Raw genomic sequence first — 16,157 nt, forward strand, 5'->3', positions numbered from 1 at the left:
CGAATAATAATTATATGATCAATAACCTTTAATGACACAAAACTGAGAACGAAACCCTTAAAAACAACCAGGATCTGTTCACTGCCCTTGATCACGTAGAGCAAACTCTTCACATGAACCTGTTTTCCACCTCGGGAATTAGCGCCCCTCCTTCCTATCTAGCCCCTCCTTATGACTAGTGTCCACCTGCCCCCCCTTACTGAACTTGTCCATATATCAAAGTTGGTGTAATCAATAACCATAGACCTATCAGCTTAGCCCACAACTGTCATCTGCCATCTTCTAAGCTACTCCAGCCTCAAAGAGTTAACAACTGAGATCGTTCTCAAAGAAGGAGGGCATTAGGCAAATGTGACAAGAACGTTAAATGGGAAGTTCAACTGCTCTGAAAATATGTGAAATGCCCTCCATCACTTTAGTGATGGTCCTTAGTGGGGCTGAGTCTAATTTATCATAAATTTTAGTTCATGACACATTCGAATCATGGGCTCATGATTGACATTCCTTAATTCCATATATTATTTAACTATCTTACTGAAATAATTTTGTGGGTTCCCATGTATAACCCCCATCAAAGCTTAGAACACCTATGTTGATGTTTACTTACATCAGTCTTTACGCTTCTTAGCTCCAGAAGTAACAGCCAGGGTCTTCATAATTACAGGATAATTCAATCAGCAGTGTGGTGTTCATTCTATAAAGGAAAACAAATAGCCTAATTTTTAAAAACAATGAAGGTACCATTTGCCTTTTGAAATTGAAATTTGTCAGCAGTCTAGATTAATCATAAACACTACTTCACATCACATTCTCATTTTCTCAAGAATGTCAATCTTTTATTTACTTACTTAAACTTTACTATTAAATAATATGAACACCATTGAATTCATTGCTCAACACAAAATAAAAACTATTACAATTAAAGACACCCAACTTTACTTGCTACCTACATAGCGAGAGCCAAGGTCATCTTTCTATAGGACTTATTTGGACAGAATTGGATATATTTCATTTGCTTCAAAGTACAGTCTCACCAATCCTCCACTATATATATTCATTGATTCACTCACTTACTGATTTATTTTCTTATTCAGGGAATAATAATATCATATCCTCATTTTTCTAAAGAAGACTCAGAATGGTTAAACACTAACTTAGAATCAAACTTTTACAACTTGCAAAGATCTAGGTATACGCTTCAATAAACAGAAGCACATAGAATTTTTCCTAGAATGTGTGTTGTTGGAAAACAAGATGCATCAGTATCCTTGTATCATAACATGTGTTCCTAATTGGGCCGTGGTTTGCTGACTGTTTAAAATAGATTAAGATATAAAATTATACCTTCTTTCTCTTATACAAGAGAAACCTGAAAGTATCTCTTATAAAAAGACATCTGTGATCTTATTCACTAGACAAAAACATGGAACAAAATTTATGGCTGCCCATGGTCATTGCCATCAAGTATAACAGACTTGCTTCTCTTTTATTGTTTTAATAAAAATCAATTTTAAAAAGATTGGATTAATTATGAGTGTTATCATATAAAACATTCTCATCATTGGTCTCTGCGTGGCTTACAATTATGTGGTTATTTAACCAACTATTTATATGAGTAAAAGTGCTTCCATTCCCATAATAAAACAGTCAGTCAGCAACCCACCAGCAACACAGAACAAAAACTCTGACTGTTAATGTACAAATGACTGTAGGAAGAGCCTTTGCTGTTAATTCAATGGGTGTCGAGTCTCAGCCAGATTTTAATAATAATCCATGTTTCATTATAGTCCTTAATAATAGGTGCATGACCTGTCCACTTTTTTTCTTCACTGATACATTTTATTTATTTGTGGGTCAATTTTATAATAAAAATACAATCCATTCCCCAAGAACCACAAAAACCCACGCACAAGATAACGTGGGCTCATTTCCCACATGGGGAATAACTACGTGTCTCTTTGTAGTGGACCTCAGAGTTGCATATGGGTTTAATCAAAACTCCTGTTTCAGATACCCCATGGTACTCATCATTGGTCCAGGCATGTGTTTCTTCCTTTATACTGCCATTGATTTATTTATTCATTGACCCATGAGTAACAATACAATCATAAAATTCCGGGAACAAGATCTTCCCATTCGTGGTTCTTTCCCCATTGAGGGAATAGACTAGATCTCTTTTTACAATGGACCTCAGAGAACATGTGTGATCAATTAACATCCATGCTTCATACCAAATCCACATTTACCATTGGTCCTTCTGCAGCTTTCTTTTATTTAATTACCCCATGTTTTAAAGATGGTTCAATGAAAAGTGGTGAAACCACGACCTTTAATCCCTTCTCAAACACAATGTCTTCCATTTGCTTATGGGCTGCCACACACAGAGTTATCAGTGAGGACTACACCAACAGGAAAATGTTTAAGTCGTTTGTGGAGGAAAATAAAATGTAATATTAAACAGTTCTACAAATGAATGAAATGATTACTATCTTTTTTTAATTACCTCAATTGTGTCAAATTAGATTAAACGTAATTTTTTTATTCAGAACATATTCCCATCACTGGTCCATACTTGGGGGGTTTTATTTCTTTTATAGGCTTTGATTCTTTTGAAAAACCACTGAACAAAGCACCCCAACCAACGATGGGAACTTTGATTTACTTACTATGGTCTTTATCCGCAGAGCCAACTGCCAAGATTTTGTTTCTTAGAAAATGAATGCTGTCCTGGAGTCATTCTGTGGAGGACAAAGTAGAATTAACCTAGATTATCAATGTATTTAATTACATGAAACTAGAGAGTAATCAACTTTCGTCCTTTTTCATTAGTCCAGTATTTATTTTACTTTTACTTTTAAATAATGTAATAACCACTTTTGAATCCACCACACAAGAACAAGAACAACATCTATCAAAAATATCTTTATATGTAACAGTTTTAACAGAAAAGATAATTTTAATGGATGCTATTTCTGCAGAATTGAGTACACTTAAATCCTTATTTCACATTCTCAATGACTCATGCTTGATTCTATTTTATATGTTCATTTATTCATTTAATTATTTATGGGATGACTTAGCCATATGTTCGTTATATTAAATAGTCAAACTGGTAAACCATCCAGTAATCCAGAACACAAAGACTATTAAATGCAATGCTCTTTTAGGCTAAGTGAAATAAGTCAGACATCAAAAGTCAAGAACCATGATTTCACTGATATGTGCGATATAAAATTGAAAGCAACAAAGGAACACGACAAACAAATAGAGAAACAAAAACTCATAGACAATAGTTTAGTGGTTACCAGAGGATAAGGGAAGGGGGCAGTAGAAGAGCATAAACAGGATCAAATATATGGTGACAGACGGAGAACTGATTCTGGGTGGTGAACAAACAATATGATATATAGATGATGTATTACAGAATAGTACACTTGAAACCGATGTATCTTTACTAACCATTGTCACCCCAATAAACTTTGATTAAAAAAATAGTAAGAAATAAATGCGATGATCTACAAGGAATTTTTCTTTCTATAAACATCAGTAGTGAAAACCCAAACTAATAATTATCATTGTCTCCTAAAAGATGGTATTCATTGATCTATATTTTAAATAATTAAGATAGGATTTTATTCATTCTATTATAACACTACTTAAGTATCTGTGAATGCAAAGACACGAGAAATAAATCCTGAGTGATATTAACATTTGTCTATCTTCTTGCTAATCACAAAAATAACTAGGTATATCATTTTGGGGTTGTTAATAAAATTTAGTGAATACAATGATCAATCATAACATTTCCCATGTGACACACTGTCAGCATGTGTTCATAACTGCTTCTCGTTCAATGAGATATATACTCAATCAAATACCCATTTATGTTAATGCATCCTGTTTCTTTTAAAAATGGATGCAGCAAAAGTAGCACTTAGAGGGAAATTTGTAGCACTGAATGTATATATTAGAAAAGAGGAACTAAGTATCTGTTCACAGATGAATGAATAGAGAAATTGTGGTATACACACACAGTGGAATATTATCCAGACTTAAAAAAAAAAAAGATCCTGTCATTTTCAGTAACATGGATGAACCTGGAGGACATTATGCTAAGTGAAATAAGCCAGTCACAGAAAGAAAATGCTGCATGATCTCACTTATATGTGAAATCTAAAAAAGGTGAATTCATAGAAGCAGAGTAGAATGGTGGTTACCAGGAGTGGAGAGACGGAGGAAATAGGGAGATGTCTGTCAAGGGTACAGAGTTGCTGTTATGTAGAACGAATAAGTTCTAGAGATATAATGTACAGCATGATGACTACAGTTAATAATATCATACTGTATACTGGAAATTGGCTAAGACAGTAGATTTCAGGTTCTCCAATCACAAAAACAAAAAAGAAAGAAAACGATAACTATTTGAGGAGATATATATGTTAATTACCTTGACTGTAGTAATTATCTTACTATGTGTATGTATATCAAAACATCCTACTGTACACCTTAAATATAGTATACAATTTTTATTTAAAGAAAAGATTTAAAATCAGTGATCTAAGTTTCTACTTTAGTAAACTAGAAAAACAAACAAATTAAATCCAAAGTTAGCAGAATAAATGATAAAAATTAAGGCAGAAATCAATGAAATTTAAACCAGAAAATCAATAGAGAAAATCAATGAAGCCAAATCTGATTCCTTGAAAAAGATCAATAAAATCATTAATCCTTTAGTCAGACTAAGAAAAAAAGAGACAGGACACAAATTACTAATATCAGAAACGAAAAAGGAGAGATCACTACAGTCTCCATAGACATAAAAGGATTGTCACAAAATACTATGAACAACTCTATGACTGCAAATGTGCTAGATGAAATGCACCTGTTCCTCAAAAGACACAATTTGCCAAAATTCATACAAGAAGAAATAGACAATATGAATAGGCCAATATCTATTAAAGAAAATGAATCAATAATTACTAACCTTCCAAAATAGAAAGCATCAGGCCTAGGTGGGTTCACTGGTGAATTCTACCAAATATTTACACAAGAAATTATACCAGTTCTCTACAATCTCTTTCAGAAGATAGAAACAGAAGAAATACTTCCTCACTCATTCTTTGAGACCAGCATCACCCTAACACCAAAACCAGACAAAAGCATTACAAGGAAGAAAAAACAAACAAACAAAAAAACTACAGAACAATATTTCTCATGAACAAAAATGCAAAAATCCTCAACAAATATTAGCAAATTGAATTTCGGCGATGTATAAAAAGAACTACACAATGACCAACTGGAATTTATCCAAAGTATGCAATGCTAGTTCTACATTCAAAAGTCAATTAATTTAGGGTGGCCCAGTGGCTCAGTTGGTTAGAGCACGAGCTCTCAACAACAAGGTTGCCTGTTCAATTCCTACACGGGATGGTGGGCTGCTCCCCCTGCAACTAAAGATTGAAAATGGCAACTGAATTTGGAGCTGAGCTGCGCCCTCCACAACTAGACTGAAGGACAACAACTTGGAGCTCATAGGCCCTGGAGAAACACACTGTTCCCCAATATTCCCCAATTTTAAAAAAAAAAGTCAATTAATTTAGAGTCATTGTAATTCTAACAGCTATATAGAATGTCAGAGGGTTAGTAGATTGGGGGAGGAGGGTTATCACTTTGTGAGGGGTGTAAATGTCTAACTATTACAGTGTTTTGTACACCTGAAACTAATAATTTTTTTTTAAATTTTTTAAGTCAATTAATTTAATTTGTCACATCAACAGGTTAAGGAAAAAAATCACATCATACCAATAGACGCAGAAAAAGCATTTGGCAAAATCCAACACCTATTCATGATAAAAACTCATCAGTAACTATGAAGAGAAGAATTTCCTCAAATTGAAAAAGAACCTACAGCACACATCATATTAATGACAAGAAATAAGAAGCTTTCCCACACCAGGATCAGGAGCAGTGCAAGGATATTCCCTCTCATCACTCCTTCTCAAAATTGTACTGGAAGTTATAGCTAATGCAATAAAGCAAGAAAAGAAAAGAAAAGGTATGCTATTAGTGAAGGAAGAAATAAAACTGTCTTTGTTAACAGATGATATGGTCATCTGTGTAGAAAATATAAAAGTCAATCGCTTTCCTATATACTCGTAGATGGCCTTGGGTTTGGCGATGACTTTTAAATACAACACCAAAGACACGATACACGAAAGAAATAATTGATAACCTGAACTTAATTAAAATTAATTAAAATTAAGAGTTTCTGCTCTGCAAAGAAACTGTCAAGAGAACAAAAGACAAGTCATAGACCGGGAAAAAATATTTGCAAAAGACATATCCAATAAATGACTATTCTCCAAAACATACAAAGAAATCTTAAAAATCCACAATAAGAAAACAAAAAACCCAGTTAAAAAAATGGTCCAAAGACCTTGACAGACACATCACCGAAAAAGATACACATATGACAAATGAGCACATGAAAAGATGCTCCACATCAGATGTCATCAGGGAAATGCAAATTGAAATGAGGTACCACTACACATCTAGTAGAACAAGTGTTTGGCAGTTTCTTAAAAAACTAAACATATTCTTACCATAAGATCTAACAATCACACGCCCTGGTATTTACCCAAAGGAGTTGAAAAAGTATGTCCACCCAAAAACCTGCATATAGATGTTTATAGCTGCTTTATTCATAATTGCCTAAACATGGAAGCAAACAGATGTCCTTCAGTAGGCAAAAGGATAACCTGTGTGCCATGCAAACAATGGAATATTATTCAGCACTAAAAAAGAAATGATCTATTGAAGCCATGAAAAGGCATGGAGGAACCTTAAATGCATATTAATAAGTGGAAAAAGGCAGGATGGAAGGTTACTTACTATATGATTCCAACCATATAACATTCTGGAAAAGGCAAAACTGTGGTGACAATGAAAGGATTAGAGGTTGCCAGAGGTTAGAGGGGAGAAAAGAATGAATAGGTGGAGCACAGAGGATTTTCAGGGCAGTGAAATATTCTGTATGATACGACAATGATGGATACATGCCATTCCATTACACATTTGTCTATAGCCATTAAATTTAAAACCAAGGGTGAAACCTAATGCAAATTATAGACTTTGGGCTAATTATAGACATTTGGGATAATGATGTGTCAGTATAAGTTCATCGATTACAACAAATGTCCCACCTGGTGGGGGATGCTGACAGTGGGGGAGGCTGTGCATGTGTGGGAGTAGGGGGATTATGGGAAATCGCTGTACGTTCTCCTCAGTTTTGCCGTGAACCTAAAACTGCTCTAAAAAAATGAAGTCTTAATTGGGGGTGGCCAGTTAGCTCAGTTGGTTAGAGCGTGGAGCTAACACTGAGGTTGTCGGTTCGATCCCCACATGGGCCACTGTGAGCTGAGCCCTCCTTTAAAAAAAAGTCTTAAAAAAAGAGGCAACATCAAAGCAAATATCTGCTACCCATTATCAGCAGCATTGCCTTTTACCGTATTTCCCCGAAAATAAGACCGGGTCTAATATTGATTTTCGCTCCAAAAGACACATTAGGTTGTATTTTCAGGGGATGTCTTATTTTTTCTTGTACAACAATCTACCTTTATTCAAATACAGTCATGTCACCTTCTTCTGGAACATCGTCATAATGTACTAAATGCGTCCATCTGGCTGACGATCTTAACTGGGGCTTATTTTCGGGGTAGGTCTTATTTTCGGGGAAATATGGTACATATAGTTCTTTTTTATGTTCCTTACCCAAAAGTGTAAGAGCCTTGATCTATTTGTTTTACTGGAACCCAACACTTCCCAATTGTATTAGTCCTGTTCCTTCTTTCATTACATACTCGTCCTCTCATAATTAGTCCAATTAAGACCCTCCTTGTCTTCATTCATTTATGCATTTCATGCTTGTATTCACACATTGACTTACTTATAAACGTATAGTCTATACTGAAGAGTGCCAATAGACCAAGAACAAGATTTGACACTTCCTAACTTACGCTGTATGCTCATTTCCCACAGAGATAACAGGGTAAGTCTCTTTTTCTAATGGATCTCAGAGCTATAGGGCTTAACCAACATTGTTGGTTCAAACACATCAGGATACTCATCATTGGTCTAGCCTTCGCACTCTTTTTCTTCACTCATTTGCACCTTTGTTTATTGATTCATTCATTGATTAACTAACAATAACAAAATTGACACCATAAAAATACCAAGAATAAGAACCTTGAAGTTGCTAAGATCAACAGATGAATCTTAATGTCACACACACGTATAATTAAATTCCTTGCTTCTCTGAAATCTCGTACTCATTGTAGATCCATGCTTGCTCCTTTTTGTTTAATTTTTCCATATTTTAAATATGGTACAGCAAATGACCATGAACCCACACATCTTGATGTGTCCTTTTACGAGTATGTGCTCCTTTTAAAGAGTCAACAGCCTAGGTCACTTATGGAAATTTAAGTTAGCTGTGCTGCAAAAATAAAATGGAATAGTATTCAACTCTGAAATTGATGGAAATGCCCTCCATCTTATTTTGTTTAACAGCCTCACTTGTGCTGAACTGGAATTATCTAATTTTATTTTTGTTCATAATAAATTCCTACCATTGGTCAATGAATGGTGCTTTTTTTATTTTCTTTAAATATGTACCCAATTGTTTCTCTGAAATATTAAAACCCATGAACAAACCCCCAAATCAAAGACATAAACTTTATGGCTTAGATCTGTTTTAACACATATTACCTATAAAAATGACTGCCAAAATGTTCACCACTGGAGAATAATTAAGTTAGGTATTATGTATCCATTGTGCAGAGTAAAAGCAGATTTACAAAAGAATATAAGAATACATTTAAATTTTTCGAGGGATATTAGTAGGCCTGTATGAGATTAATCCTAAACCTTGATTCGTGCCACATTTTAATCAATGGCCCAAGCATGGCCTGAAATATTATTTATTGACTTACCTAACACCCAACACAAGAATATGAAGTAACTATTGTAAGTATCCTTCTATTTAATCTCTATCCACATGGTAAGAACATAGAACATTTTTACTAAATGGATGTCACTTGTGCAGCATTGGATGAATTTAAATCCTTTTTTCACTGGCACAATTTCACCAATATAGTCCATGCTAGACCCTACTTTATGTAATTATTTATTCATTCATTGTTTTGCTTCTTCATTTATTTTGTACTCATGAAAATTTAAACATCAGTTTATTTTTCCAGAGAAAACACAACCCATCAACAACCCAAATTGTAATACAATTAAATGCAACTATGCATATGAATCTGAACCAAAAGTGGGAAGAACCTGGTTTGGTTTTTCCTTTATCTGAGTATCAGCAAGGTACAACAGGACAAATAATTCACATTGTTTTGTAACACATGCCGTTCATTGGTCCATGCTTTACCACAGAGGTTCTAAATGGGGACAATGCTGCCCCCAGACGACATTTGCCAGCGTCTGGAGACATTTTTTACTGTCACAACTGGGACAGAGGGGTCAATATTATGATCTAGTGAGTAGAGGACAGTGACAGGACAGCCTCCCATGAATTATCCAGCCCCAAATGTCAACAGTGGGAGACCGAGAAATCCTGCTTTACCCTTTTCAAAATAATTTGTTGAGAGATGAATATATTTATACATTCGCTCATAACCTCATCAGTATTCATGAATATACAGAGTGGATTAGAAATTTGAATGGTATTAACAGCTGTTCATGTGCTCATTACTCACAGACATAGCCAACTAGATCACATTTCCTTGTTTTCAATAAGCAACCAGCACCTCCCCAAAATGAGAACAACAGCACTGATTTCTGGGTGTTTATCTCTATATGCTCCTTACCCCAATAGGGATTATATTTAATCAACTGATGTTGGAACTGAATACCTCAGAACTGTATTAATAATAATAAATACACTACACACTCTCATAATAAGGTCACATATGGCTCACCCTGTCTTCATTCATATATTTATTTAATCATTTACTAATTCCCTTCTAGTAATACAATCCTAACCTATGAAACTTAAGAGCCGAATAACAAAATCCTAAATATTACTAACTTCAGCTGAAAGCTCATTTACCATAGAGGCTTAACAAGGTGTCTGACCTCAGAGTTACAGGGTTTAATCAAAATCATTGATTCAGACACCCCAGAATGTTCATCATTGGTCCATACTTGGTACCCTGTATTTGTACCTTTGTTACTAATCCCCTCGTTAAGTCACTAATAATAACAAAGTCAATATACAGGAATCAAAAACCTTAAAAACAAGATCATAGACTATTATGAAGCTGTATCTATAGGCTTGTTTTCCATAAAATAAGAGATTACATCTGTTTTGCAATGGATCTCAGCATTATGCATATAGATTATCAACTTCCTTGCTTTACGTCAATCCCATATTTATACTTTGTCTATGTTTGCAGTTCTTTTATTCAATTTTTCCATGTTTTAAACACGGTACCTGTGGTAGCCAGCCCCCAAGATGGCTCCCAATGACCGTGACTGCTGGTATTCACAGCCTTCTGCAATCTCCCATATTAACTCATGCTTGGCCTCTATGACCAGTGGAATACTGTGGAAGAGATGGTGTCTGACTTCTGAATCTAGGCTATAAATACATCCAGGTTTCCACCTTCCTCTCTCTGGGGTTGACTGCTATAGAGGAATTCAGCTGTGGTGTTGTGAGGAGCTGTCCTGAAACGAGGTCCACGAAGGAAGGAACTGTGGCCCCCCACCAGCAACCCGCACCAACTTTCCAGCCATGTGAGTGAGCCATCCTTCAGCCTCAGTCGAGCTTCCAGATGACTGCAATTCTGCCTGACATCTTGACTACAACCACACAATAGACCCTAAGGTAACACTGCCCACTAAGCCTCTCCTGGATTCCTGTCCTATAGAAACTGTAACAGATAACAAATGCTTACTGTTGTTTTAAGCCACGAAATTGTAGGGTAATTTGTTACACAGAGCTAGATAACCAATACAATACAATGATCAACCAACCACAGTCATATCTCACAATGATACATCTTCCCTCTTCCTATCTGCTCCTGCTTTAAGGAGTTAATAGCTAAGATCTTGATCACTGAAGAAATGCTTAAATTAACCATGGTACAAGATAAAATATTATAAACTCTGAAAATGACTAAAAGCTCTCCATCACTTTTTAATGGAATTCAGTTGCCCGGAATTGGATTAGTCATAAACTTTGGTTAATTTCCATTACTGGTCCCTGTGTGGCATCTTTTGATTTTATTTACATATTTAGTATTTATTCTTCTGACATAATGTCATAATGAACAAACCACCTAAACCAAGGTTGTGCATTTTGACTATTATCTACTATAGTCTGTAGGCTCCTTAACCTCAGAGGTAAAAACTATTTATTACTATTGAATAATTAAATCAGCTATTGTGAAAACAAATCAGCTATTGTGTTTCCATTCTGTAAAGTCAAATGAACATTTTATGAAGAACGGAACAGCATAGACCTAATGATTTTTTAGTGGACTGAAATCATGAGGTACTAGATTCATCGTACAACTTGGTTCCTATCACATTCTCATTATTGGCACAACAATGACTCTAGTTTTTGTATATTGACTTATTTACTGCTTAATTTTTCATTAATGTAGTAAATACTGTTAAATCCTGCAACCAACACAAGAGTAATAAATGTAACTAGTACTAAGATCCATCTATATACTCCCTAACCACACAGTACACAGCTCATTCATCTTTTAAGGGCCATATATTTGTGCATTGCTTAGAGCGTGCCATGAAGCATTAAAGATTTACCCTAATTTATACACTTATTGACTCATTCATGTTTCTCTCATTTAATTACTCAAAAAATAATTTGATCATTTATTCTTTTTTTTTTAAGAAGAAGAGTAAAACCCATCAGTAGTCAAAACTGAAATATCATTTCATATCATTGCAATATGGACTTTGTCTAAAGTCAGGTAAATCTACATTTCTTTTTCTTCAGCTAAAATGATTTAACTATCTTTGTTTCATGACACCTACTCCGCACTGACCCATGCTTACCTTCTTTTAAATAACTGACCAAAATATAAACTCATTCGTTCACTCATTCACCTTAACAATGCATTCAAAATGAATGCAAGCCAAGACACTGGACAAGAACACTGACTGACTCTAGTATCTGCACATATGCTCAGTGTCCACAGATACAAGCTGCCGGGTACTCTTTTGTTTTTTTCAAATACTAGTGAACAACGTCGGTGTGATCATACCTAGTATAATATTTTCAATAGTAGCCCAGGCTTGGCCTTCATTCAATTGGGCACTTATTTAAACAATTATTTTTAATGTAAATGATTTGCTCCTTTTCTAAATAAAACCAACAACCAGCTACCCACCACCAATGCAAAACGCCAACACGGGCTCTCATAGAATAGGATACATCTTTATGGAAAATGGTAAGAGAGACTTCATCTATTTAGGTTATGAAACTCAGTGCTTCAGGACATAATAGAATTAACAACAATCCTTGTTTCACTGCAGATTCACATAATTGGTCATCATTCACTGACACACTTTTATTGATTCTTGCATGGTTTCACTTACGATACATTTCACAGACATTAAGAACTAAAGCTCAGGAACCTGACCTCGGACTACTCCTAACTTTTGCTATAAGCCCCCCTCCCTCAAAGGAAATAACTAGACTTCCTTTTTCTAATAGACCTCAAAGTTACAAAGTGTACTCAAAATCTTTGACTCACATATCTCAGGGCACTCATCACTGTTCTATACCGGACACCTTTTTATTCCTTTATGTATGTATTGTTATTCCTTTATGCATTGATTCACTAATAATAATACAATCAAATCTCATGAATCAAAAAGCCCAAAAACATCCTTGAATATCACTAATAACTGTCCAAATGCTCATTTCCCACAGTGCTAATAGATGAGGGCATTCTTCATAAAATATACCAGAGTAGCCAAAAAAAATGTATACACATGACTTGTATTCACCTTTTGTTATTGGTATATATTGAGTATTACAACTATAATCCAGTTTTCACCTTTCTTAAAGTGTGTATACATTTGTTTGGCACCCTCTGTATATGTGCTTTGTGCCTATATAAATTAATCAACATCCTTGCTTCATATTAGTTCCATTGATCCATGCTTGGCCCTTTTTCATTTAAAGATGATGCAATGACTAGCCAAGGAAGCCGTAATCTCACTCCACAACTAGAACACCAACTATTTTGTCCATCTTTCTGTGTATTCCTCCCTCAAGGAATTAGCTGAAATCTTTATCAGTGGAGAAGCACTTAAATGAATTGCAATGCAAAAATGAAATGCAATGTGAAGCAGCCCTGAAAATCAATGAAACACCCTTCATATTTCTTATTGGATTTTAGAACTTCCAAATCGGCTTAATCATAAATCCCAATTCAGGCCTGTGCTGGTGTTACTTGGTTTTATTTATTAATATACCCATTTATGATGTTGAAAAATTCAAGCGACACCCAGAAACCAAGCTCCCAACCCCAGAACATAAACTCTTAACTGTTACTTACATCCATCTCTTCTCTCCTTACCCATAGAGTTTGTAAAAGCCAAGCTCTTTAGCATTAGAGAATGATGAAATCATCTGCGATGTGTTCACTTGGTAAAAATGCAGACTTTCAAAAGAAAGAAAGAGCCTGTAGTTAGATATTTTTTAATGGAAGTTAGTCTTGCAGTATTAAATTAATTATAAACTTGGGTCACTTCATAATCTCATCACTGCCCAAGAATGGCATACTTTATTCATTGACTTATTTAGTTTTTATCTTTAAATAATACAATGAACACCAACATGAGAACAAGAACCATTATCTATCATAAATATCTACCCGCATACACCCGATTAATAAATTTAAGATTTCAATGATTGATTTTAGTGGACCTAACCTATACAAAATTGGATAAATGAAAATCTGTTTTATGGCATATTGTCACCAATCATGCACAAATTTTTCTGATTTAGATGTGGAGTGATTCATTGTTTATTCATGTACATAATTAGGCATGAAGCAAATTAATTATCTACCCATTTTTCTAAAGACTTTTTCCATGAAAATTTCAATGTGTACTTTAGCCAAAGCCAGAGGTGACCTAGAGTTCCTTTTCTTTACCTGGACACCCGTTAGGCTTAACAGGAGGAACCACCATCTTTGGTTCTCAACACAGGTTGCTCATTGGCTCACGCTCGGCATTCTTTGCAATAACTAATCTGTATATAAATGCACTCTTCATTCCCTTATAACAGTACATCACCATCAATGAGAAGCAAGACACTGGACAAGAGCACTGAATATCCTGTCTACAGTGTCATGGCCACGAACATAATGATTAAGTTCTCTTTTGATTTTTTTTTTTTTTGAGTAAAACTCAATGAATGGAGTTAGATTAATTATAACTCTGGTCATGTGATAAATTCTCAATATTGGTTCATGTTTGGCCCTCTCCCGATGAGACAATTATTTAAACAATTGTTTACGTATGTAAACTTTGTTGTCCTTTTCTAATTAAAACAACCCACCGACAATCAAAACAGCCTCATAGACCCTTAGTATACCTGCCATACTGTCCTTATCCAAGGGTTCAGAGCTTTGATCTGTTTATCTATGAAGCCCACTGCTTCAAATATGCACTAATAATAATCGTTGTTTTGTGACATACCCTGTTTCCCCAATAATAAAACCTAGCCGGACAATCAGCTCTAATGCGTTTTTTGGAGCAAAAATTAATATAAGACCAGGTCTTACAGTATATTACATTTTATATCATATTATATTGTATGATATTAGTTATACCTGGTCTTATATTACCCCGGTCTTATTTTACTATAAGATGCATTAGAGCTGATTGTCCAGCTAGGTCTTATTTTTGGGGAAACATGGTAATTTCATAATTCGTCCATGTGTGGCCCTCCTTATCTTTATTCATTTACACGTTTCTTTATCCATTCCTGAGTTCACTTCCCAAAGAGCTCACTTTATCTCTTTTTTTGCAACAGTCCACAGACTTCTACACAGGCATCGATCACAATTTTGGATTCCGAGCCAACCCCCACTCCAGGAGTCGCCACTGGCCCAAGCTTCGAACCCCTTCCTTCAGTCCTTGATCCCTTTGTTTATTGATTCATTCACTGATTAAATAATATAATCAATGCACATAAATCACAAACTCTCAAAAATAAGACCCCTGAATATTGCTAAGGTCTACTATCCACATGCTCATATGCTGAGATCTTTTGAAGAGAGAAATGTTAAAATCGACTGTCATATAAATATGAAAGAGAACAGCAAGCATCTCTGAAAATGTATGAAACACCTTCCACTTTTTTAAGGAGTCATCAGTTGTGCAGAATTGAATTAATCATCATTATCTGTGGTTCATAACCTAGTCCCGTCACTGTACAGCATTCTTTGATTTCATACTTTTATGTTGCTGTACTTTGAAATATTTCAGTGAACACTCATGAACAAGTTCCCCTAACCAAGTACATAAAATTTGAATGTTACTCACTTTAGTATGTATGCTTCTTAAACACAAAGGGATAAGCCAAAATCTTCATCATTACATACAACTAAATCATCTATGGTGTGTTAATTCTAAGGTAAAAAGCAGGCTTTCAAAATAATGAGAAAACATAAATTTAGGTATGTTTAAAGGACACTAACTGTAGAGCTCTTGATTAGATATAAAACTTGCTTCATTTCATTAGTTTGAGGATATAAGTACTTTTCATTTACTCAATTATTTAATTTTAAAAAATATAACGAGCACCAGTGCTACCACCTAATCCACAAGTCAGAACTATTACCTGACTATAACCTGACTGTTATAAACACGTCTAAATACTTTACACAGGTAAAGTCTAGATTGTCCTTTTTAATGGATCCTTCTTGTGCTGACTGGATAAATTTAAAGCCTGGTTTCATGGCATACTCCTAACAATGGTCCACGCCTGACTCTACTTAATGTGTTTGTTCATTCATTCACACATTTAATTATTCATGGAATAATTTCACCAGTTGTTCACTACATAAGGAAAAGGCAAAATGGTAAAATGGTTAACA

The 16,157-nt window shown here is 34.9% G+C and overlaps 1 long non-coding RNA gene and 3 other non-coding genes across 4 annotated transcripts in view; all 4 read right to left on the minus strand.

The window, feature by feature from the left end:
• Positions 1–16,157, minus strand: part of LOC109455530 (uncharacterized) — a 103,693-nt gene that overhangs the window by 73,351 nt on the left and 14,185 nt on the right. The window contains exons 3-5 of the long non-coding RNA XR_012494522.1: positions 13,608–13,712; positions 2,667–2,738; positions 608–694 (exon numbers count right to left, since the gene is read on the minus strand). This is a non-coding gene — a long non-coding RNA (uncharacterized LOC109455530). The remainder of the gene's footprint in view (positions 1–607; positions 695–2,666; positions 2,739–13,607; positions 13,713–16,157) is intronic.
• LOC141570891 (small nucleolar RNA SNORD113/SNORD114 family) lies at positions 1,964–2,038 on the minus strand. Its single transcript, XR_012495336.1, has one exon. It is a non-coding gene; the product is annotated as a small nucleolar RNA SNORD113/SNORD114 family (small nucleolar RNA).
• Positions 10,144–10,215, minus strand: LOC141570886 (small nucleolar RNA SNORD113/SNORD114 family). Its single transcript, XR_012495331.1, has one exon. It is a non-coding gene; the product is annotated as a small nucleolar RNA SNORD113/SNORD114 family (small nucleolar RNA).
• LOC141570903 (small nucleolar RNA SNORD113/SNORD114 family) lies at positions 12,754–12,825 on the minus strand. The gene has a single exon (XR_012495345.1). It is a non-coding gene; the product is annotated as a small nucleolar RNA SNORD113/SNORD114 family (small nucleolar RNA).

The sequence above is a fragment of the Rhinolophus sinicus genome, linkage group LG03 (genome assembly GCF_036562045.2).
Source record: "Rhinolophus sinicus isolate RSC01 linkage group LG03, ASM3656204v1, whole genome shotgun sequence".
Classification (NCBI taxonomy): Eukaryota; Metazoa; Chordata; class Mammalia; order Chiroptera; family Rhinolophidae; genus Rhinolophus; species Rhinolophus sinicus.